The sequence below is a fragment of the Oryctolagus cuniculus genome, chromosome 13, assembly GCF_051225735.1.
Source record: "Oryctolagus cuniculus isolate XC-2025 breed Fujian yellow rabbit chromosome 13, ASM5122573v1, whole genome shotgun sequence".
NCBI classification, from domain to species: domain Eukaryota; kingdom Metazoa; phylum Chordata; class Mammalia; order Lagomorpha; family Leporidae; genus Oryctolagus; species Oryctolagus cuniculus.
Genome location: NC_142879.1, coordinates 60,497,178 through 60,521,647, shown reverse-complemented (window position 1 = coordinate 60,521,647; position 24,470 = coordinate 60,497,178). Strand labels below are relative to the sequence as shown.

The 24,470-nt window shown below is 36.7% G+C and overlaps 1 protein-coding gene across 2 annotated transcripts in view; it reads left to right on the top strand.

Moving 5' to 3' along the window:
* Nucleotides 1-24,470, top strand: part of RYR2 (ryanodine receptor 2) — a 772,754-nt gene that overhangs the window by 274,375 nt on the left and 473,909 nt on the right.

The following is a 24,470-nucleotide window of genomic DNA, read 5'->3' as shown; positions in this document are numbered from 1 at the left end:
TTTGTTGGTGCTTTCAAGCAGAAACTTTCGTTGAGCATTTGTGTGTCTCGCTCCATGTTCAGAGCTGTTATTGTTACTGTTTTAACAAATTGCTTTATGCATGGCTATTTGTCATTAACATTTATTTCATTTTTGAATGCCTCTAACCATGTGACTATGTTCTAAGCTTCTTTACAGCAAGTAAAATTTCATGGCACTGTTGCATATTTTAGGTAAAGAAATAAGGATAATACAGCTTTAGTCAACTGTAATTTTGCAAACAGCTAATCATTTCCTTCTGATAATTGAAATTCTTATGTTGTTCTCTAAGGCAAATATTTTTATTTAAAACCTATTTGGCTATGTTAATTACTTTCCATGAGGCTTGCTATGATTGATTTCTGGGCTGTTATCCATTCTTAAACAATTTATTAAAGTTTAGAATTAAGCTAGAGGACAAATGGTCAGATTTTTCTGTCCTGTTTGTTTTCTTTTTATTCTGATTACTGCAATGTAGGGTTAATAAGTTGTAATACTTTCCAGGAGTAACACCGAAAGATTTGTTTTACTATTATTAATCTATGTATTGGTATTATTGTTCATCATTGGTAGAGTTTAGATAAATAAAAAGTGAAAACACGTGATTTCATAACAAGGCGTGATCCTGTATGCTCCCTCACTCTTTTCCTCACCCTTGTAGTTTTTAAAGTTTTAGTATTGTGCATTTTAGAATGGTCATGCTTTCATTTTAAATTGTACCACACTTTCAAATGCATGGGAGAAACTATAGTGATTTTCGTTTGGTGTTAGACTAAATGCTTATTTTAGAAGCTCCATGTGTATTGTATTTTAATTTTTCAAGTTCATCTTTTGTTATACCAAGTTTGGAGTTACTATATTAAAATATATAAAGTTTCTTTTAAAATTTCCATTCTCTCATGCAGCACTTTTAGGGTAGGCTTAAGCGAAGAAGGATTTAAAAATTTCTCAACTCACAGGTTTCTACCTGGAATAACCTGTCCTGATTTTTAACATCACTAAAGCATATCAAATTTGAAATGCAAATCTGTTTTTACAAAGAAAATTTATTTTTCTGTTGTATCAACATCTAGAAAAATGAGTATTACTGTTTCACCTATTTTTGTAGTTCCAACTTAGGACTAAATTGCCCTAAATTTAATTTTAATATTGCCAAGCTGCTTTTTCTAAATTTAACAACTTTGAAATGATCTTTGATCTCCCCCAAACAATGTGATTGGCCTAGGTAAGCTCTAAACTCACTATGCATGAGGGAAATTATATGAAATACTTTATAAAACTTTATTTTTTATTTTTTGAAAGGCAGAAAAAGAGATCTTCCATCCACTGGTCACTCCACAAATAGCTGGAGCTGGGCTGATCCAAAACCAGGAGCCTGGAGCTTCTCCCAGGTCTCCCACTTGGGTAGCAGGGATCTAAGCACTTGGGCTATCTTCTGTGCTTTTTCAGACACATTAGCAAGCTGGATCAGAAGAAGAGTATCCAGGTCTTCAACCAGCGCCCATTTAGGATGCTGGCATCTCAAGCAGAGGTTTAATCTGCCATGCCACAACACTGACCCCTTAAAATACTTTTGAGAGATTTATGTTTTAAGATGTTAGTAGAATTTCTGGCCACCTCCACCCTAGTATTTTTATTTAGCCAAATTTTGTTTGGAATTGCTCTCCATCTAGAAAGTTTCTATCAGAGATAAAATGAAATTTATGTGATGCGTGGCATCTATTTCATAAAGCCCAGAATAGCAATAGAGAGTAGGAAATATAATTTGAGAAAAGTCTCCTAAAGGAAAGGAATATATTTCATGGAGCTGAATTTCACTTTTAGCTAATGTTGACTTTTAGGAAGAAACTCCTGAAAAATAAGGGATATTATATTTGAGGGGAAAAAAAAACCCACTTCTCTCTTAGACTGCTGAGTGGTTTTGATTATAGTCAAGAATGATATAAAACATATTTTTTGAATTTTTCTTGAAAAAGTTTTTTTAACTTTTATTTAATAAATATAAATTTCCAAAGTATGGCTTTTGGATTACAGTGGCTTTTACCCCTCATAACCTCCCTCCCACCCGCAACCATCCCATCTCCTGCTCCTTCTCCCATTCAATTCACATCAAGATTCATTTTCAATTATCTTTATATACAAAAGATCAACTTAGTATATACTATGTAAAGATTTCAATAGTTTGCACTCACACAGAAACACAAAGTGTAAAGTACTGTTTGCGTACTAGTTAAGCATTAATTCACATTGTACAACACATTAAGGATAGAGATCCTACATGGGGAGTAAGTGCACAGTGACTCCTGCTGTTGATTTAACAATTGACACTCTTGTTAATGGCGTCAGTAATTACCCTAGGCTCTTGTCATGAGCTGCCAATAACTGGTTTGGCACAGGCACCAATTAACAAGAGTGGCCATCAGCTGTGGCGCTGGAGGAGGTGTCTTGCTTCTGATCTCTACTGTGTCTGTGGGGTGTGAGGAGTATCCTGGAGGACCCCTGGGGTGGCCAGAGTTAGGGGGATCTCTGGGGTTCTGGTGGCAGTGACTGTTTTCTAAGAGAGGTGGATATTTTTCCCTGCAACAATCATTTTGGTCATGAAAGTGTATGGTAGCCAAATACCTTGTCTGATTAAATGTATTCATGGGATGCTGCTGTCCCTTGTGGGAATCAAGTCTTTTGGCACCAAAGATAAAGATATCATACCTTCTTTCCTGGTTTCTGATCTACATTTATTATGGAACTATTAGAGTGAACTTTTAGTCAGTAGATTTGCTTCAAGATAGGTCTACTTTTTCTAGTATGAACAGAGCCTGTAGTGTAACACTAATTTTCATGAAATCATTGTATTCCTTACAAATTAACAGTGTATGAAAAAGAAACTTATATACCACCTGATTGCCCAGTATGTCATAAATAACTTTTTTGACAAAGGCTTTTGTTCCTGTTTAATAATTCCTCCTGGATTCTTTATGGAATTTGAATTGAGTAATGCTGATACTGTTTAGTGTCCAAAATGCTGACAGGTGCACATAGCAAAACAAACATACTAGATGATGATAGGGAAAAGTTTTCCATGCCCTTGCTTTTTGAAGTCAAATATTAAGCTTATATTCATAGGTCCATGAATAAATGCATGGTTTTGATGAAGGTAAAGGAAACCTAGCAGAAAATTCCTGTTATTTGTAGAGAAACAAATCAAGAAAATTCTTGATAGCAAAAGAAGAGATGTATACCTAATTTAGCAAGTTTTGTTTCTCTAAAGGGTTGATTATAAAATAAATTATAAAGAACTAATGTTTTAGTAGAACCAAAAGCCTACAGAAAGATTTCATCCAAAGGGCTTTTCTGAATTATCTGTTTAATAAAGAAAGTATGATAAGACAGAGATCTAGATCATATACATTATATAAATGCATGTATATATATATGTACATATATATTATGTATGTGTGTATATATGTATACACAAATGAATTCCACTGAATGTCATTGAGCTTTTATTCTTATCCAAAGCCTGTTAAGAGTCAATAGGCCAAGAATTGACTAAGCATGTCTCAGTAGCTACTCACAGAGCCTTTATGATTTTGAGGATAGAGATGATGAACTTGGAACAACAGAGGAAAAGCCTGTTGGAGCAGTGCTCCCGGCTTCGGATGGGCGCTGCTCCAGCCCTTGCGGCCAACTGGGGAGTGAACCAGCGGATGGAAGACCTCTTTCTCTCTCTGCCTCTCCTTCTCTCTCTGTGTAACTCTGACTTTCAAGTAAATAAATAAATATTTGTCGCTCCCCGTCTTCATGGGGGAATGACACCAAACCCTGCCTAGGCTTCATATCCGAGTCACGGCACCATTATGTCGCTCCCCCTCTTCGTGGAGGAACGACACAGGACCCTGCGCTGTTCTTTCGTCTGCTCGGCCCTCCCCGGGTTTGCTGCTGGTTCTTCCCGGGTTGGCTACTATCCCTTCCACCTCCGTGGAAGGGCAGTTCCCCCTGGCCACATTCCCCACTTCCGCAGGGGAGCGGCACACCGCCGGCCGGGTCTCTCGGGGGCTGCACGGGTGTTCCTTCAGCTAGATGTTCCCCTTAGATGTTCCTGGTGCATGCCGTCTCTCTCCTCCTTTATAGTCCTCCTCCGCCAATCCTAACTCGGCTGCCCACACGCCGAGTACGCTGCTCTCCTCGAACCAGGAGCAAGTCCTACAGTTTATTGGTTGAACTGGAGGCAGCTGGGTAGAAGCTGTTTTCTTCTCTCCCAGCGCCATATTGTGGGAGAGCAGATGCATAGAATAAGTCTTAATTCCAGTAACTCAGTCTAGTCCGAGCTGCTCCCCACAATATTAAAAAATAAAATCAGTCACAATATAAATCTGATGTATTCTGAAAATATTGAATGCTATATAAATTTAATTCTAACTATTTTTAATATAAATCTTTTGAATGTATATATTTACATATCCTTTAAATATAATTTATATCTTATAAAAGCTCTGTCTTTAGAAAGAGAAATATCATGTGGGTTTTGCCATCAATTAGTTTATGACTGCAAGGGTAGAAAAACAATTATAGTGCAATTTAATTTATGTATCCTAAAAGTATATACAATTATAGTGTCAGAACAAGGAATGAATTCAGCATGTCTAATTTGTTATTCCTTTGAATTTTCTTTGGCTATTTTAGAATCATTTGCAAAGTAATTAGAAGTAGTATTAACACTACTAATATAAAAATCTTTTAAAATATTTTCTGAGGAACAATTGGATCTCATTAGGCTGTACTTGAAAATTCTATTAGAAAATAATACTTGCCAGGAAGACCATGAATAACATGTCTAGAGATATTCTTAAAATGATTGTTATGTTTCAATTTACTAAAATGGCTTATTTTATATGAAACTGTAAGAATTTTTGTTACTCTAACATATACTGTACTCTAATTAAAAGTATAAAATGCTACAATAACATAATTATTAATAGAGATATGTATCATACTTGGACATGTCCAATTTTTATAAAAATGGAGTTTAGAATGTGTATTATTAATATACTTACACCATTCTTCTATGAAAACCCCTGCTTCTTTAAGGCTTGTGATATATAAATAAATAAATAAATAAATATTTATATCAAGGAGCCAACTAGTCGGGGCCAGTCCTGTAGCGCAGTGGGTTAAAGCCCTGGCCTGCAATGCCAGCATCCCACATGGGCCCCAGTTCCAGTTCTGGTTGCTCCACTTCTGATCCAGCTACCTGGCTAATGTGCCTGGGAAAGCAGCAGAGGATGGTGCAACTCCTTGGGCCCCTGCACCCATGTTTGAAAACTGTATGAAATTCCTGGTTCTTGACTTTGGATCAGCTCAGCTCCAGCCACTGTGGCTATTTGGGGAGTGAACCAGCAGGTGGAAGACTTCTCTCTTTCTCTGTCTCTACCTCTCTCTGTAACACTGTCTTTCAAATAAATAAGATTTCAAAAAAAGGAAGCAACTAGCCAAATATACTGGTGAATGGGGTTTTAAGGTACATTTTCAAACATTGAAGCATAAAAAATGAGTGAGATTTTTAAAGTGAATTTATTAAGCATTGACGCACCCATTTCAGACAAGTAATTACATCTGAGTATGCAAGGGCAGAAAGATGAAGTTTGAGATCTATGATGTATCTCAAGGTGGCTAAGGGCACAGATTCTGGAGCACAAACTCTGAGTTCCATTCCTGGTAATGTAAGGCAAGTTACTTAACCTTTCTGTGCCTTGTTTTTCTCATCTATAATTAAGGAAAAATACTCATATCTCCCTCATAGAGTTGTTGTCAGAAATAACTTATTTAAGTAAAGTGTGCAGAACAACCCTGGCACACAGAAAAATGGGCGTGCTGTCCTCACCATCATCATCATCATTGTGACTTCCACACTAATTATAACTGAATAAGCTCCTATCAGATCTGATCCTGCAGGGGAAAGCTGATTCTGAACTCTGGACCAAATATAAAATCAGAACCTACAGCTACCGTGAACAAAAAAAAACCCAATTATCTGAAGGTTCTAGCCTTTATTTTGTATGGCTGTTGTAACAAACTACCACCAATTTGGTGGCTTCAAACAACATGAATTAATTGTCTTACAGTTCTGGAGGTCACCAGTCCTGCAGTCTTAGATCAGTCTCAGCGAGGTAAAGTCAAAGTGTGGTCAGGACTATATTCCTTTTAGGGACACTCAAGAATTCTTTTTTTTTTTTTTCTTTTTTCTTTTGCCTTTTCTAGCTTACATTTTTGAGATGTGTCCCATCCCCCCATGTTCAAAACCAGAGCTGTGCCATCGGGGCACATGTCCACAGGCCGTGGCTGTGGATGTCTTTGGGAAACCACTCTTTGGCCTTCCAATTTATGAAAGTACCAACCCTCAGTAAGATGCAGGTGACAAAATCAGATGAAACTCAGAGCAATGTAGTGACTGAATCTAATGACTATCTAGTGCAGGAGCCTCATTTCCCTGCAAACAAATCAATATTAATTTTGGCCTATCTTATGTACATACCAATTTCTAAATTAATATACATTTTGCCTTCGAAAGACTACTCTGTAAAGATTTTCCTTGTTCATTCATAGTTTTAAGAGTGGATCTTACTATTTTCCTTATATCTGTATTCTTCTGACATCTGATGTCTGTTCAATGGCACTACTTCTTAAAGACTTATTTGTTCAAGCTCGTATATAGACACACCAGAGACCAAAAATTAAAAACATCAACATTGTGTCTACTTTGACTTTTCTTTCCATTTGTTTCCTCCTTATTATAGTGAATTTGGGTAGCATGAAGCTAGGAGAGTTTACAAAGCTTGTGCTCATCTGATACTGACTGTGTTTTGTATATTATTAAAAGTAAGTTTCACAGATGACGAAGAAAATAAATGAAGTTTTAGTTTTTCAGAAAAGAAGTCTTACTATGTTTAATTATACAACATGATATTATGGGATATAGATAGTAAAATGGATACTACAGTGAAGCATATTGACATATCCATCAATTCATGTATTTACCCATTTTGTTTTGCAGTTTTTTGATGGGGGGGGTTAAGATCTACACATTTAGTATGAATCCCAATACAGTACAATTTTACTAACTGTAGACCTGTTGAACATTAGATCTCTAGACTTACTCTTCTTACTATTTGTAATGATACACTTGACGTGGTGTATTCATTTTCAAATATGTCGCTGTTCCATACATTATAAACCACTCTTAAAATAAATAAGTAAACACTATTAAAATACAAAATTAGGATGTAAAACTATGGCATGCTTTTAAATACTCTACAGGTAGTAGTTATGTGCCTCTGAAGAGCCCACAAAGACTGAACAAGGTTACTGTTTAATAATGAAAAAAAATCACACTCACCAATTTTTCTTAGGCTTCAGCAAAATGCGCACCTGAAATATTATAGGAACTTGATAAATTTACATTTATCCCCATTTCTGAATTTCTTTGATGATTGCTATTGTTAAAAGTAATTAATGACTGGCTGGCGTCACGGCTCAGTAGGCTAATCCTCGCCTTGCGGCGCCGGCACACCAGGTTCTAGTCCCGGTCGGGGCGCCGGATTCTGTCTCGGTTGCCCCTCTTCCAGTCCAGCTCTCTGCTGTGGCCAGGGAGTGCAGTGGAGGATGGCCCAAGTGCTTGGGCCCTGCACCCCATGGGAGACCAGGAGAAGCACCTGGCTCCTGCCTTTGGATCAGTGCGGTGTGTCGGCCGCAGCGCACCAGCCGTGGCGGCCATTGGAGGGTGAACCAACGGCAAAGGAAGACCTTTCTCTCTGTCTCTCTCTCTCACTGTCCACTCTGCCTGTCAAAAAAAAAAAAAAAAAAAAAAAAAGTAATTGATGACTGCCAAGCGTGTGACTTCAAAATATACTTCAAGTTCAGTAAAACTTAAAACTTCAGAATTATGTAAACATTTTATTTTTATAACAGTAATATAAAAAGATACAATAAAATTACTTTCCTTATGATCATTCCTCTTCCCCCAAAATAACCACATCTAAGAGACTCATTTATAATCATCTACAACTTTATGCATAAGTATTTTTACCTGATGAGATCATACTATATGCTATTCTGTCATGTTTTACTACTTAATCATGTATACTTTTAGAAACACAAGGACATATGGTTAAGTGTTGGGTACAGTGAGTTAAGTACTACTTGGGATACCCACATCCCATATCCAAGAACCTGGGATTGAATCTCATCTCCACTTTCAATGCAGCTTCCTGCTAATGCACCTGGGAGAAACAGATAATGGCACAAAAACTTGGCTGCTACCTTTCATGTGGGAGATCATGATGGAATTCTTGGCTCCTGGCTTCAGCATTGCCTACTGCGGGCTGCGTGGGACGTTGGGGAAGTGAATCAGAGGATGAAAGATTCTCTCTCTCTCTCTTTTTATTTCTATCTGTCCTTCTCTCTGTTACTTTGCCTATAAATACGTGTAAAAGGAAAACTTAAAAAAGGAAGAGAGGATTCAGATTTAGTTGATCAGAGATCTGGCTCAATTTTCTTTCTTTCTATTTAAGATTTATTTAAGATTTATTTATTTATTTGAGAGACAGAGTTACAGAGAGGGAGAGACAGACAGAGAGGTCTTCCATCCTCTGGTTCACTCTTCAATGGCTACAACAGCTATAGCTAAGCGGATCCGAAGCTAGCAGCTTCTTCCGGGTCTCCCAAGGGAGTACATGGTCCCAAACACTTGGGGCATTTTCCACTACCTTCCCATGTCACAAGCAGAGAGCTGGTTCAGAAGAAGAGCAGCCGGGACTAGAACTGGAGCCCATATGGGATGCTGACACTGCAGCCTGAGACCTAACCTACTTCACCACAGCACTGGCCCCCCAAGTTTCTATAGTCCTCTTTAGTTTCTTCTCTGTCCTTCTTTGTCAGTAGACTAACTACCTCATGAATATAAGGTGACTATTTCAGGAATGATATCCAAATTCAGCATCAGCCATAGTCATGAAAAAGAGCTGACTTTCTGTATTTTGAAGTGAGAGGCATTTTTCCTGGAAAGTTGCTGGTAAGCTTCCCCTCTTGCCATTGTCACATACCCATCCTGGCAAGAAGAAAAAGGTTAGCACAATTAACTTAGGCCGTAGGAATGGGGAAAGAGAAAGATAACTCTAAAAATAAGATCTATTCTTGGGAGAAGGAAGAGGGTTGTATGTGTAAATGAATAGATGGAAAATTTCTAACATTTTCTACTATAATACACAGACACAGTTAGCATCCTCATGCCCTAATTGGCAGTATTTATTTGTATTTGGGATTCTCCAGGTTCTTGAGCCAAACTAGGACTAGCAAGTTCGATTCTTATCTGGGAAGAGAAATCAAAGTTTGTGGTCAACTCTCACCACAGCTGGGAAATAGAATACCTGTGTCCCTTCTCCACCTGATTGATTAACACAACATTCATTCCACAAAAATACATGATGTTACTTTTGTTAATTCTGGGGCTGGGATACAGGGATAAATATGAAATGAATGCTTGAACTTGAGAAGCTTGCCAATCTAGTAGTAGAGAGAGGTGAGAAATAAATAATTGTAATGAAGGGTCACACATGGCTTAATAGTAAATGTATATTTAAGTTTATTTGAAATGCAGAATTATGGAGAGGGAGAGATAGATCTTTCATCCAGTGGTTTGCTCTCCAACTGACCACAAGGGCTGGAACAGGCCAAAGCCAGGAGCCTGAAACTCCAGGTCTCCCATGAAGATAGCAGGGACCCCAATACTCAGGCCATCCTCTGATGCTTTCCTAGGCCTTTCAAATAAACTATGTTTCTGGAAGTTTTAGCCAGAGCCATTAAGCAAGAAAAAGAAATTAAAGGGATACAAATTGGGAAGGAGGAAGTCAAACTATCGTTATTGCAGATGACATGATCCTATATAAAGAGGAACGAAAAGACTCCACTAAGAGACCATTGGAACTTGTTAAGAGAGTTTAGTAAATTTGCAAGATATAAAATCAACAGACAAAAATCAATAGCCTTTGTATACATAGACAGTGCTATGGCTGAGAAAGAACTTGTAGGAACAGTCTCATTTGCAATAGCTACAAAAATTTAAATACATTGGAATTAATTTAACCAAAGAATTGAAAGATCTCTACAATGAAAATTTTTTAAAAATTACAGGAATAGAAGACCCCCCAAAAATGAAAGTATTTTTAATGTTCTTGGGTTGGAAGAGTTAATATCATCAAAATGTCCTTACTACTGAAAGCCATTTACTGATTCAATGAAATTCCAATCAAAATACCAAGAACATTCTTCTCTGATCTAGAAAAAATATGCTAAAATTCATATGAAAACACAAAATATCCCAATTAGCAAAAGCTATCATAAACAACCAAAACAAAGCCAGAGACATAACAGTATCAGATTTCAAGACATACTACAGGGCAGTCAAAACACCCTGGTACTGGGACCAAAATAGACGTGTAGACCAAGGGAACAGAATAGAAACCCCAAGTTTAGTAATTGATGTGATATTTTAGCAGCATCTTATCTAAAGCAACTGTACATAAGCATTATATCTGCCCTTCCTCTGAAAAACTGGTGCAGATATGTGAACATGAATCTGATCAGAATCTTCTGAAGGATGGATAACTAAAAATATTTACCAAGAAAACCTATTTATCACATCTGTGAGTACAGCTGTATGTCTGTGGCTGAAATATACATCTTCCATTTGTAGATCCCTTCTGTTTCACTGTCACTCTGTTTTTGGAAAGACAACTTTCCACTCAGAAGCAGAGGAGGTACCTATTTCCATGTATTTGAGTGGTGTAGTTACCAGGGACTGTAGCAGCAAACTCAATAAAGAGGCCAATTTAATCAGTGTATAATTTAATCACAGTGGCACAGTTAGGCGCTGTTTCAGATTATGAATCTTGAATGTATAGATTATTCTATTTGATTAGGGTCATTCAATTTGAACATCTCAGAGTTTTTTGTTTGCATTAGAAAAATATTTTAATGTGTAAATACTGGGTCACAAACGAATCGTATGGTAAATGTCTGTAAATACTACAGAATTGACTACTGATTTAAAGATTTTTACTACCTATTGAGTCAGCCACTCCATAATTTTTGTTCTCTTGCACTTAAAACTTCTTTTAAAGGAAATATTCTAGTTTAGTTTGATGATGTTCTTCCTTTTTTCATCATTCTTCATCAAAATGGCATTTACCATCATAACCTCCTCTGCCCCTGATAAACACAAACCCAAACTACTATCACTGCTTCTTACCTTATGTAAGTTTTCTCCAGAGTACTTATTACCTCTGAAATACTCTGTATCCCTGATGTGTTTATTCCTGTTATAGTGTAAAACCCACGAGCACAGAGCTCTTATTCTGTTGTGTACAGTTGTAATCCCACTTATGCCTAGAAGACAGCATCTTTTGTACTAAACATGCAGTAAATATCTGATGACAGTGAGACTGCAACTTAGAATTTATAAACTAAAAATCAAGGGGCCCAAAATTCTGTTGCTGCTACTATAATAGCAATTTTGAACATATGTAGATCTTTTTGCCTGTTCAATGAAACTCTTTTTCACTTTGCCTCTCTATTGTGGGAAAAAAGGAATGCTTCTGGAAAGAAAATTTAGAAAATAAAATTTAAGTGTGAGATCACCATGCACCTTTGTTTATCTGGCATAGGTTAATGGCTGTTCTCACGGCATAATCACTGTTAACTGCCCCCTTCCATTGTACAAAGTGTCCTACTCTTAAAATGAAATTATAAGGACATCCCCAGTCATGGCACCTTTGTGAATCAGTTATAGATCCTCCTCACAGCAAAACATACACAAAATCTTGCGTATTCAGATTTGAAGATTTCTAAAGAACCCCAGCAGCTACTTTGACTTAAATGCATTCACTCCAGAAACTATTTTTTTTTTTTCAATCAAGCAATCCCATAGCTTTGAGACAAAGACAAAAACCAATGAGATTTATATAACCTGAGATTTTGGAGAGACTGAGTGGATGTTTCTGATTGCATGAGGCTAGCATTAGTAGTACAGCTAGATGTTTTTGTGTTACTTCCAAGATAATGGTGAGATCATGGAGGACTATACAGAGTTATGTTAAAGTTCTTTATTGAACAATGAGCTTTTGAACTGCCTTCAGCCACTGAAAAGTGCAAAAATCAGTACACCAAGGATAGATAGAATGGGCTTAATATTGTACTGTTCTGATTTCCATAGAGAATGATACTTATGTGAGACAAGAAGAGTAAATTGAAAGCATCAATTTATCTGACAAAAAGAGAAAATTATACCAAATCTAGCTCACCAAAGAGATTGGATAGTGCAATGATAGAGATAATTGAGAGGTGAATAACAGCAGAGACAACAGAACTACAGCTAACTCATAAACACATTATACTTAATAGACTGGAGTTAATTGCATTTGTTCATTCTACAGATACATCATGAGTAACTGTATTTTCAGCTCTGCATAGAATAAAGGGTGAGAGTGGATCTGAAGACACTAGGGATGCTTCTTCCAAGATAGGGCAGAAATGGGATGTGCATTATAAATGTGAGCACTCAATACGTGCTTTCTTGGGTAAAGCAATAAAACAAGATGCCATGGTCAAAGATAAAAACTGAGACTGTCCACACCTACCTACATACTGGCCTGGAGGTTTTCTTTTGTTTTATTTTTATTACTTCACAGAATAGAAGTACATAATTGCTTCATGGCCTTTTGGCTAAGATCAAGTGTAGAAGTATAAATGTGTATATATTGCATGTTAGGTAATTATTTATTCATGAGTATTGGCTCTATAATTTAAAAACGATTTGAGGTAGATACTATTGATTACATGACTATTTAAATTTTGTAAATTTGTATGTAGACTCCTCATTAGGGGTTTTTTAGTTTCTTTGCAAAGTATTCAAGCATTGGTTAGGAAGAAATATCTGTACCTGGGTGCATCCAGAAACAAATTGACTTACTCTTGTGGTATTTTGTCAAGGGCTGTCTTGATTATGTCTTCTTAGAACTAGATCTTTAATTTGCCTGTAACATAGCATATGGTTGTGCTGATCTTGGGTAACTAATAGAGTACCTAAAATGTAATGTATAAGAGTGAAATGGACTTTTTGAGAGTTGATGATTGTTTATAGCCCTTGCCTGAACTGTTGAGAAACATTTTTTTTCTTCATACTGTTTTTTGAACTCTTTACTTAATGTAGGGTTAACCTTATGAGTATAAAGTATACTGAAAATAGATCTTTGTAAAAATTAAGAGTGGGAACAGAAGAGGGAGGAGAAAGATGGGTTAAACATGGGCAGGAGGGTGGGTGGGGTGGGAAGTATCACTATGTTCCTCAATCTGTATATATGAAATTCATGAAAGTTGTACACCTTAAATAAAATTTAAAATAAAAAACTTTTCTTATTTTTTGTCTCATTTATATTGCACAATGATTATTTTGCATATATTATATATATTTTATTGGCTTTATAATGTTTTATGTCTGAAAATGTTTTTTATTTCACTTACTTTAAGATTTATTTTATTTATTTGAAAGGCAGAGTTAGAGAGAGAGGTCAGTCTTCCAAATATTCATTCACTCCACAAATGACCACAATGATTAGGGCTGGGCCAGCCTGGAGCCAGGAGCCAGGAGCCAGGAGCTTCCTCTGGGTATCTCTTGTGACTGCAAGGTTCCATGCACTTGGCCATCTTGCACTGTTTCGGAAGGGAAGAAGCTGGGACTTGAACTAGCACCCATAGGGATGCTGGCATCACATGCAGTGGTGTTTCCTGCTCAACTACAACACTGGCCTTCACTTACATTTTAAAAGCAGTTTTAGATCTGCAGAATTGCTGGAAAGTGAACAGTTCCCACAACCCCCCTTCTGCTTCCTCTTTTGTAAGCATCTTGCATTAGCATGCTACATTAGTTAAAATCGATGAACCAAATTTAAGCATGATTATTAACCAAGGTACATGGCTTACCTTGGGGGTCACTCTGTGCTGCACATTTTATGGGCTTTGATATATAGGTAAGGATAATTTCAAATGCCCTGAAACCCCCCTGAACTTCACCTGTTCATCTGTCCCTTCCCCTTTGCCCCTGGAAACTGTTGATATCCACAGTTTTTGTTAGAATGTCATTTACTTGGAATCATTTTATGTAGCCTTTTCATACTGAGTTCTTTCACTTAGAAATATGTATTTAATAATTCTCTATGTGTTTTCATGGCTTGATTGTTTCTTCTCATCAGTAAATAGTATTCCATTATAGGGAGGTACCATATGTATTTAGCCATTCATGTGTTGAAAGACATCTTGATTGCTTTCAAATTTTGTCCATTATGAATAAAAAAGCTGTGTACTCATGTGTGGACTTTTTGTGGACATGCATTTTCAATTCATTTGAATAAACACCATTGCTGGACTGTATGGTGAGAGTATAGTTTTATGAGACACTGTCAAACTCTTTTTTTTTTTTTTTTTTTTTTTGACAGGCAGAGTTAGACAGTGAGAGAGAGAGACAGAAAGGTCTTCCTTCCATTGGTTCACCCCTCAAATGGCCGCTACGGCCGGTGCGCTGCACCAATCCAAAGGCAGGAGCCGGGTGCTTCCTCGTGGTCTCCCTTGTGGGTGCAGGGCCCAAGCACTTCCAATGCCTTCCTGGGCCACAGCAGAGAGCTGGACTGGAAGAGGGGCAACCAGGACAGAATCCAGTGCCCCAACCGGGACTAGAACCTGGTGTGCCGGCGCCGCAGGCGGAGGATTAACCAAGTGAACTGCAGCGCCAGCCTAAGACACTGTCAAACTCTTTTTCAAAGTGGCTATACTTCGTTGTCTTCCAAACAGCAATGGATAGTGTTCTTGTTGCTCTGCACACGTGACAGCGTTTGATGTTGTCAGGTTTTAGTTTTTAGTTCCTCTTCTAGGTGTATATTGCTATCTTATTCTTTTAATTTGCTATTTACTGATGACATGTGAAGTGGAGCCCCTTTGCATTTAATTATTTATCATTGGTATATTTTCTTTGGGGAGATATCTGCCTAGATCTGTTACACACATTTTAATTGGGTTGTTTGTTTCTTATCTGTTTTTAAGAATTCTTTGTATGTTCTACTTTGAAGTCATTTATCAGATGTGTTTTTGCAGCAATTTCCCCCATCCCAGTTGTGGCTTTTTTTTTTTTTTTTCATTTAGTGTCTTTCCTAGAGTAGAAATTTTTAATATTGGTGAAACCCAGTGGATCAATATTTCTTTCACATATTGTGCTATTGGTATTGTTCCTAAAAAGTTATCACCAAACTCACTTTCACCTAGATTTTCCCATTATTTTCTAGGCATTTTATAGTTTAGTAACATTAAGGTTGCCTATGCTCCTTTGTCAAAGATCAGTTGGCAGTATTTGGGGAGGGGGGAATTCTATGTCTAGCCTATGATCTGTTCCCTGGATCTATTTCTCTGCTCTTTTATCCATACTATCTTCATCATGATTACTGTTGCTTCATCCTAAATCTTGAAATTGCATAGCATTAGTCCTCTGACTGTTTTTGTGCAACACTTTGTTCATTATTCTCAGCTTTTGCCTTTCTGTATACTTTTCATTTTTACTTATTTAAAAATTTAATGTAGTTATTTGAGAGGATGGGATGGAGGGAGAAAGTGAGGGAGCAAAGGGAGAGGGAGAGTACTCCCATCAGCTGGTTTGCTTCCCGAATCACAGCAACAACCCCTACCTTGCCAAAGCCACGCGCCAGAAACCCAGTCCAGGTGTGCCACATGGTTGTCAGGAACCCCCTCAGTTGAACCACTGATACTGCCTCTCAGGGTTCTGAACTGGCTCAAATCTGGTGTCAAGAGAGATGCTAAGTAATGAATCCAACACGCCAATATGAGATAATGGGTGTCTTAACCATTAGGCTTAATGCCTACCTCGCCACATTTATTTTAGAATTGGTTTGTTGTGGCTGGTACTGCGGCATAGACAGTAATGCTGGTGCCTGCAATACTGGCATCCCATATGGGCCCAGGTTCATGTCCTGTCTGCTCCACTTCCAATACCCCTCCTTGCTAATGGACCTGAGAAAGCAGTGGAAGATGGCCCAAGTCGGCGGAGAATGGCCCAAGTGTTTGGTCCCCTGTACCCATGTGTGAGACCCAGAAGAAACTTATGGCTTCTGGCTTTGGACTTGGTGCAGCTCTGGCTTTTGCAGTCATCTGGGGAGTGAACCACCTGATGGAAAATCGATCTCTCTCTCTCTCACTGTACCTCTGCCTTTCTAATAAATAAATAAATATGTAAATATTGGTTTGTCAGTATTCACAAAATGACTTGGTAGGATTTTGATTGGTTTTGTTTTGATTTGTTAGAAGAATTTTTAAAATCACTGTATCTCTCTTTATACTCACCATTTCTTTATAGTACAAGACCTGGAATTTATTTTTAAGAGTTATTACGTAGAGTCTATTATTATTCCTAGTAGATCCGTCTGCAGTTTAAGATTAGTATTTGATTTTTTTCCAACAGCTAACCAATCATCTCCTCATTATTCGTGAGTGATTTAGTTCCTTATGTTTATTGTGATCTTAAAGTACATAGTAAATTCATATACATTCCCAAATATGTGACTCAAAGTTGATATTCTTTCATGTAAATCTATTATTGTGACCAACAACACTGATTTAATCACAGTATTTTAGAGATGATTTGTATTTAATAAGGCTAGTCTAACCTCATTGTTTCTTCCTCACTAATTGCTTATCCCCTTCCTATTTATTCTCCTAAATGATATAACTTATGTTATCTAATTGAACTTAATTCTGATAAGTAGCCTAGATGGGAGAAAGCTACTATGTTGTTTACTCAACACTCATCCATTTGCATTTGTTAAAATTAAAATTTATGCAAAAGCCATTTTAACATATTCCATACTTTCAGATAGGTGGTAATAGTAATTTTGAATTTAAGAGTGTATATATGTTCCTGAGGATGTAAACAAATTCAGAAAGCATTTAAATAATGTTACAGGAACTATTCCTATTCTGAAATAGGAATAATTTCTGAAGATCTTTGTCTTTTAAAAGCTTTACCTTGTTTAAGTTTTAAAAGAAAGCAATTTAAACTTCTGCCTAAAAATTATCACATTTCCTTGAATTAAGTCATACGTGTGCTAATGTATGAGATTGTTAAGTTTACTGTGTAAGTCATCTTCATAGTTTGAAAGATCTGAAAAATGGGATCATTTTGCCTGATTAATATAGTACTCAAGTTAAACCAAAAAATTGGGCTAAACTCTAGTTCAATGAAGTACTGGAATTCATTTACTTAATTAAATTTTTGAAAATGTTCTTCCTTAAACTGATGGAATAAAGGATTCTGTGGTCTTATGCCATTAAAAAATTTACATCACATTCAATATTGTAGTAATGGGAGATGTTTTGTTTTTATTTATAATTTGTCCATACTGCTATATCTGTTTGTCCTAATGTAGCACTTTGGTAGTTTCCATTTTAAAATTACTTGGACTGCTCCTGGGAATATTTAGGTAGATAGCTCTGTCTGAGGTTCAGTGAATCTGTTAACTGTCATTTGTAAGCCCATATAAAAATGAATAAGAAAAGGAACAAAGGAAAAATTGGTTCTAATGAGACTAATAGTTATGGAAACAAAGCAACTATGAAAGTGCCTAGCACAAGACTTAAATTAGTAGGTTCTAAAGAATATTGGTTTCTTGTCCTTTCCACTTTCAATGAGTGAACTCGTTGCTTATTGAAATACAATTGAGGCTGGCGCCGCAGCTCAGTAGGCTAATCTTCCACCTTGCGGCGCTGGCACACCGGGTTCTAGTCCTGGTTGGGGCACCGGATTCTGTCCCAGTTGCCCCTCTTCCAGGCCAGCTCTCTGCTGTGGCCAGGGAGTGCAGTGGAGGGTGGCCCAAGTGCTTGGGCCCTGCACCCCATGGGAGACCAGGATAAGTACCTGGCTCCTGCCATCGGATCAGCGTGGTGCGCCGGCCACAGTGCGCTGGCCGCGGTGGCCATTGGAGGGTGAACCAACGGCAAAGGAAGACCTTTCTCTCTGTCTGTCTCTCTCACTGTCCACTCTGTCAAAAAAAAAAAAAAAAAAAAAAAAAAAAAAAAAAAAAAAAAGAAAAGAAAAGAAAGAAAAGAAAGAAAAAAAAAGAAATACAATTGAGGGGCTGGCACCGTGGCTCACTTGGTTAATCCTCCGCCTGTGGCGCCGGCATCCCATATGGGTGCCAGGTTCTAGTCCCGGTTCCAGTCTAACTCTCTGTTGTGACCCGGGAGGGCAGTGGAGGATGGCCCAAGTCCTCGGGCCCCTGCAACCGCATGGGAGACCAGGAGGAAGCACCTGGCTCCTGGCTTCGGATCAGCGCAGTGCCAGCCGTAGCGGCCATTTGGGGGTTGAAGCAATGGAAGGAAGACCTTTCTCTCTGTTTCTCTCTCTCACTGTCTATAACTCTACCTGTCAAAAAAAAAAAAAAAAAAAAAAAAAAAAAAGAAATACAATTGACCCAGCTAAATGTTGATGTTCTAACAAAAGTTTGTAGTATAGATTTCATGTAATTCTTTGCTAAATTGCCTTTTGGCCACTTATTTACAAATCACTATAGCACCAAGGAATCAATATATCATACATAAAACCTGGGGGAGAAGGACACGTCAGGGCCCAAAGCAAAGGAAGTGTAATTGGCTTTGAGTCTTTGATTGTTTGGATCAGACCTTGTATGAGAAATTCAGAAAATGAAAAAACTCAACAGCTTCCTTTCCAGAGTTACCAGACCATCAAATAACCATGGGGAAAACAAAAATATAAAAAGCAAAACCAAAACATGAAACCACATTCCCCAAACTGGAAAAGTTGAAGAAGCAATAAATCACGATGTATTATGCAAAGGGAGTATGTTTGAAAGCACGGGGAACTTCAGAGGTGGCTAGAACCTGAATGCGCTGAAATCCTGTGGCAGAGGGCGTTGGGACAGGCCTCACAGTCTTTACATCAGTTTTCCCTTTGGGACATACGCTAGGTATTGAGCTGGGAAAAGACTGAGAAGAAGGAAAAATCCTAGAAACTTGGCCTAAACTTAGGTGGCTGGGAAGAGAAATACGTAGTTCCGGCAGAACCTGAGGATAGATGTCTTGAAGGAAAAGGAGACCCAGAAGAAAGTCCTATGCTCTGGAAAGTTTTACACATTCAGGGCCTCTTCTTCCTCCTCAGCTGTGCTGGGGAATGAACCAGGAAGCTGAGCAGGAAGCACGTGCAAGGCTCAGCAGTGTAATAGGTCACTGCATTCAGATTATTTGAAACAATACTAATAACATCTTTTGGGGTTTAATCTTGTGCTGCAGATACAAAAGTCTCATTTTCAGTTAAGGAATAGGGATCCTGGTAATCACTGCAGGGTCTCAGTTGCGGCCCTGGGAAATTTTACATACTAGGGGAGAAGTGAGTGATCCAGAAGCCAACAGAATCATAAGCTTCACACCCAGCTTTCCAATTGGATTTGAGGGAAAAAAAATGAAAAGCTACAATAAGACTAATATTTGATTAGGAAACAGAAGGATAGAAACAGAAGACCAAGACATAACGTCTTTAATTTTGTAAAAAAAAAAAAAAAAAAAAATCACTTCCCCTGAATTCCATGCCAATAAAATACACAAAAGACAAATACTGCCTTTTCTCTCTTTTATGTGGGAACTCAAAACAAAAAACAATAAAAAAAAAAAAAGAAATGCCTGTGAGTATCAGCATTGTTGTGAACATAGGTTTGTCAAACTTTGTTTTATACCTTTGTCAAATTAATGGTTAAGAATGCTATACTGCTATAATTTTAATGATCTGTAATTTGAAATTTTCATAAATGAGTGAAATAGTCATTTTTATTACATTATTGTTTATGACCCTTGCCTATATTTCTGCTAAACTAGGATCTGTTTACTTTTTACTTGCTGAACTCTTTTTACTGGAGCTTTAAGCCTTGACTACAATGTAAATTAAAAGATAAGTTATCTCAGAAGTAAAGGAGAAAAGGGGAGAAGGGTGAGAGAGGGAGAAAGGGATATCATTATATTCTCAGAATTGTATCTATGAACTATATTAGCCTGTTAAAAATGTCTAAAAAATAAAAAGTTGAAATGAAGACATTTCCAAACAGATAAAAATTAAGGTAATTTCCAAATAGAAGAAAGAATTGTTTAGGCAGAAAGGAAATACCAGATTTGGGAGGAAAAAAACAAACGCAAGAACAGATGGCTAAGAATAAATATATGGCCAAAAAATATGGCCAAATTTTAAACATTTAAAATTTATAAAATAACCTCAGTAATGCCTTTGATGGTTTAAAATATGCAACAATATTAACACTAATAAGGGTGGGTATGAAATTGTTAAGCACATTCTATGTTCTTTCCCTTTCCTGGAATGTAATATGGAAAGAGTACACTGAGTAGTATAATAGAACATCACACACTTATGAATCATTCTAAAAAATGTGAATTTGCACAGAAAGTTGAAAAACATTTGGAGAAAAATAAAGATGACCTAAATGGGGAGCATATAGTATGTTCAGATTTTGGGAACACAGGAAATAAGGAAGGGCAATATTAACAAATATGATATGGAAGAAAAGAACAAAGTTGGACTATTTGCCTAACAGTTGTCAAAGCTTGTTTCAATGTTATAAAAATTGTTAGTTTTATATTAGCACAGAGTTAGAAAAATAGACCAAAACTGAAGAGTTTTTAGATTGATGTACAGATTGGTTATTTAACACATGGGTAGGTGAAAATGCAGTGTGATATGGAAAGGATTATCTTTTTATGAATGATCCTTTCACTCCTCACTGATTGTATAGCCAGGACAATGGGGTTGGGGGGTAAGGGCAAATCTCGACTCCCTCTTTATTATCATACACACAAAATCAATACCAGGTGCATTGGGCTGTCAGGTAAACACTACAATAATGAGTTTTTTAGAAGATAATGTAGGAAAACCTCTTCATGACAAAATATACCACAAAATGAGAGAAAAGTTAGATGAATTGCACAACAGTTAAGATCCTCTTTTCATCAGGGTTGCTATTAGGAATCTAAAAAGCCCTGACACAGACTGGGAGTAGATAATTGCCATATGTGTACATAAATCAGTGTACATATATATTATAGATGTGCCATATGTGTGTGTGTGTGTGTGTATGACAAAAGACCATGTATGACAAAAGACCATGTATGACGAACTCTGACAAATCAAGGAGAAAAAACAGTCTAAAAAAAAAGGAATGTGTAAAACTTGAACAAAAACTTGATAATAGTAGGTATTCTAATTTCCAAAGCATATGAAAAGTTGCTTCATCTAAGTAGGCATCAGAGAAATGCAGATTGAAACTGCAATGTGGTATTATTATACCTGGACCAGAAAAGTTAAAATTAAAGAAACTAGTAATAACAGTTATATTAGGATATAAAGCAATTTAAATTTATACACTGTTGATGAGAATGTAAATTCATGTAATCCTTTTGGAAACTGCTTGGCAACATGTACTGTAACTAAACATCTATATATCTTTGATGCACATTTTCCATTCCTGGTATATGCCCAAAAGAAATATATTAATGTACTTATCAAAAAGAATATGAGAACATTCATCACAGAATTATTTGTAATAGTTCCAACTCAAAATCAACCCATGGTGAAATGGTCATTTTTCTGCTCAATTCTTGTTTATAACTGTTTTCTGTATTCTTACTAATCTAGGGTCTTTTTGCTTTTTTATTTGTTAAACTTCTTATTCAGTGAAGTATTAAGCCTTTTAACTGTAATATAAATTAAAAATTTCTTTTTTACTTTTTTTTTAAATTTTATTTGTTTATTTGAGAGGTAGAGTTACAGACAGAGGGAGAGACAGAGAAGAAAGGTCTTCCCACCATTGGTTCACTCCCCAAATGGCCGCAACAGCTGGAGCTGTGCTGATGAGGAGCCAGGAGCCAGGAGCCAGGAGCCAGAAGCTTCTTTCTGGTCTCTCAAGTGGGTGCAGGGCCCATGCACTTGGGCCATCTTCTACTGCTTTCCCAGACCACAGCAGAGAGCCATATTGGAAGAGGAGCAGCAGGGACTAGAACTGGCGCCCATATGGGATGCTGGCACTGCAGGCTAAGGATTAACCTACTGTTTCACAGAGCCGGCCCTCAATATATGTTTTATCAAAAACTAAAAAAAAACATAGAAGGAAAGAAGATAGAGGAAGATAACAGGGAGAGTGGGAGAGGGAGGGAGGGAGGGAGGGAGGAGAGGAATATCATTATGTATTGTATCTACAAAACACATTGAATCTGTTAAGAACAATTTAAAATTAAAAATTGAAAATGTAAAAAAAAAACATGTGCTCATCAATAGTTAAATAGATAAATGATATTTCCATACATTGGAATATTGTTAAGTAGTGAAAATGAATTAGCTGTAGCTTCATTCAAAACATGATGGATTTACAAACTTAATTTCAGTTATGGTGGCTAAGTAGAAAAGAATACATACACTTTAATTCCAATTCAAAAGAAGGATAAGCAATCATTGGGGATAGTATTAATGCTTACCTTGGGAAGGAGTGATTTGTGCTACCTTATTTTTGGATGTAGGTGCTGTTTGCATGGGTTTGTTTACTTAGTAAGATTTTAGCAAGCTTTATTTTATACTCATGATTTCATATGTTTATATATCTATTATTGTCAGTAAAAGTGTAGCCCTTCCAAATCATAAATGAATAAACTTTAAAAAATATGAATGGCTTTTCTGTATTTTGAGTCCTAGAACAGTGTGGGAATTTTTAGATATTTTTCTCTCCAGCTTTAATAATACATTTGTGTGATGGAGAATTAGTTACAGGGTAGAGTAGTTTTTTGTTGGTGGTGGTGTTTTTCACTGTTCTCTAACATTACTTTAAAAAATTTAACAGCAGCATAATGGGTCATAGGCATACACTAAATATTTGGATAGCTTTTCTTGTATAACACTCAACATTAAAAATTTCATATTTGTGATGGGGTTCTTATTGTCATAATGTAATTATCTAGAAATATATCTATGCACAAAACCAGGCAAGTAGTTTGAACAATTGGAAATAATGTTTGATGTTGTAAGCATCTACAGGTATATTGTACTGTTCTCTTACCTTGATGTTACTTTCTTGTTGACAAATCCTATTAAGTGTTACCTTTTTAAGGAATGGGTCATTAAGAATTCCAAACAAAATGCAGTTTAAAAACTTGAAACAAAAGAGAAAAGGATAATGTATCCTGTCTTTGGTATAGATTGAGAAACCAAATTTTAAGTTCCTGCTCCATTATTTAGTAAATATATGACATTCTCTTGTTGTTGTGGAAGATCCATAATGTCTTTATATATCATTCCTTTCCTCATATAAAATACACACAGTACGATTGCATATAAAGTTTGGGACTCAAAGCCTGGCGCATATCAGTGGTTTCCATTTTCAGAGTTTCAATTACCTGGCCAATTGCAGTGTGAAACTATTACATGGAAAATTCTGAGGATAAACAAGTCATAAGTTTTAAATTGTACTCTGTTCTGTGTAGTGTGATGAAATCTCGCACCACCCTACTTAAGACACAAATCATTCCTTTGTCCAGTGTGTCCACACTGTATATGCCACTCCTTGTTAGTCATATAATAGCCATCTGGGTTGTCAGACCTATTGTGGTGTTCTTGCAGTGCTTGTGTTCAAGTGATTGTTATTTTACTTAATAGCAGCCGCCAAACATAAAGGTAGCGATGTGAAGAAGGTACCATGGCATAAAATCAGCAGAGACAGATTAACTCTGGTACTGTGTAACAATCTTGCAGGACATATAGAAAATTCAAAAAACTTAGTATATATAGGATTCAGTGCAATGCAAGACCCCAAGGCATCTGTCTGGGATCTTAGAATGAATCCTCTTCAGATATAGGGGAACTACTATGAGTTTTTAATATGTAGTACATATTTAGGGTTAATTATAATAGGATTCTCCATCTTTAACAGTAAAACAGAATTAGGTAACCTAGAAGAAGCAGCCAAAAAAGCAGTCTTTTTTTTCTTAAGGTTATGGAATATCTTGTATTTATGTGCCCAAGTTTATAATTGAAATGTGAATACAAAAAGAGATATTGTATGAATTGTCCACCTTTCACCTGATATAATTTAGAATTAATTGGTTTTTTATATTGGATTCTTATATTCTCTTTGCTAAATCAAGTTGACATTTCAATGACTGTTGCTTCCTCTAAAGGAACTCTTTTATTTTAAAAATAAGATTGTATTTTATTAGTGTTAATATGATAGGATATTTAATATACTTTAATGCAGATATCAAAATATTTTTCTCTAAAATAATGGAGT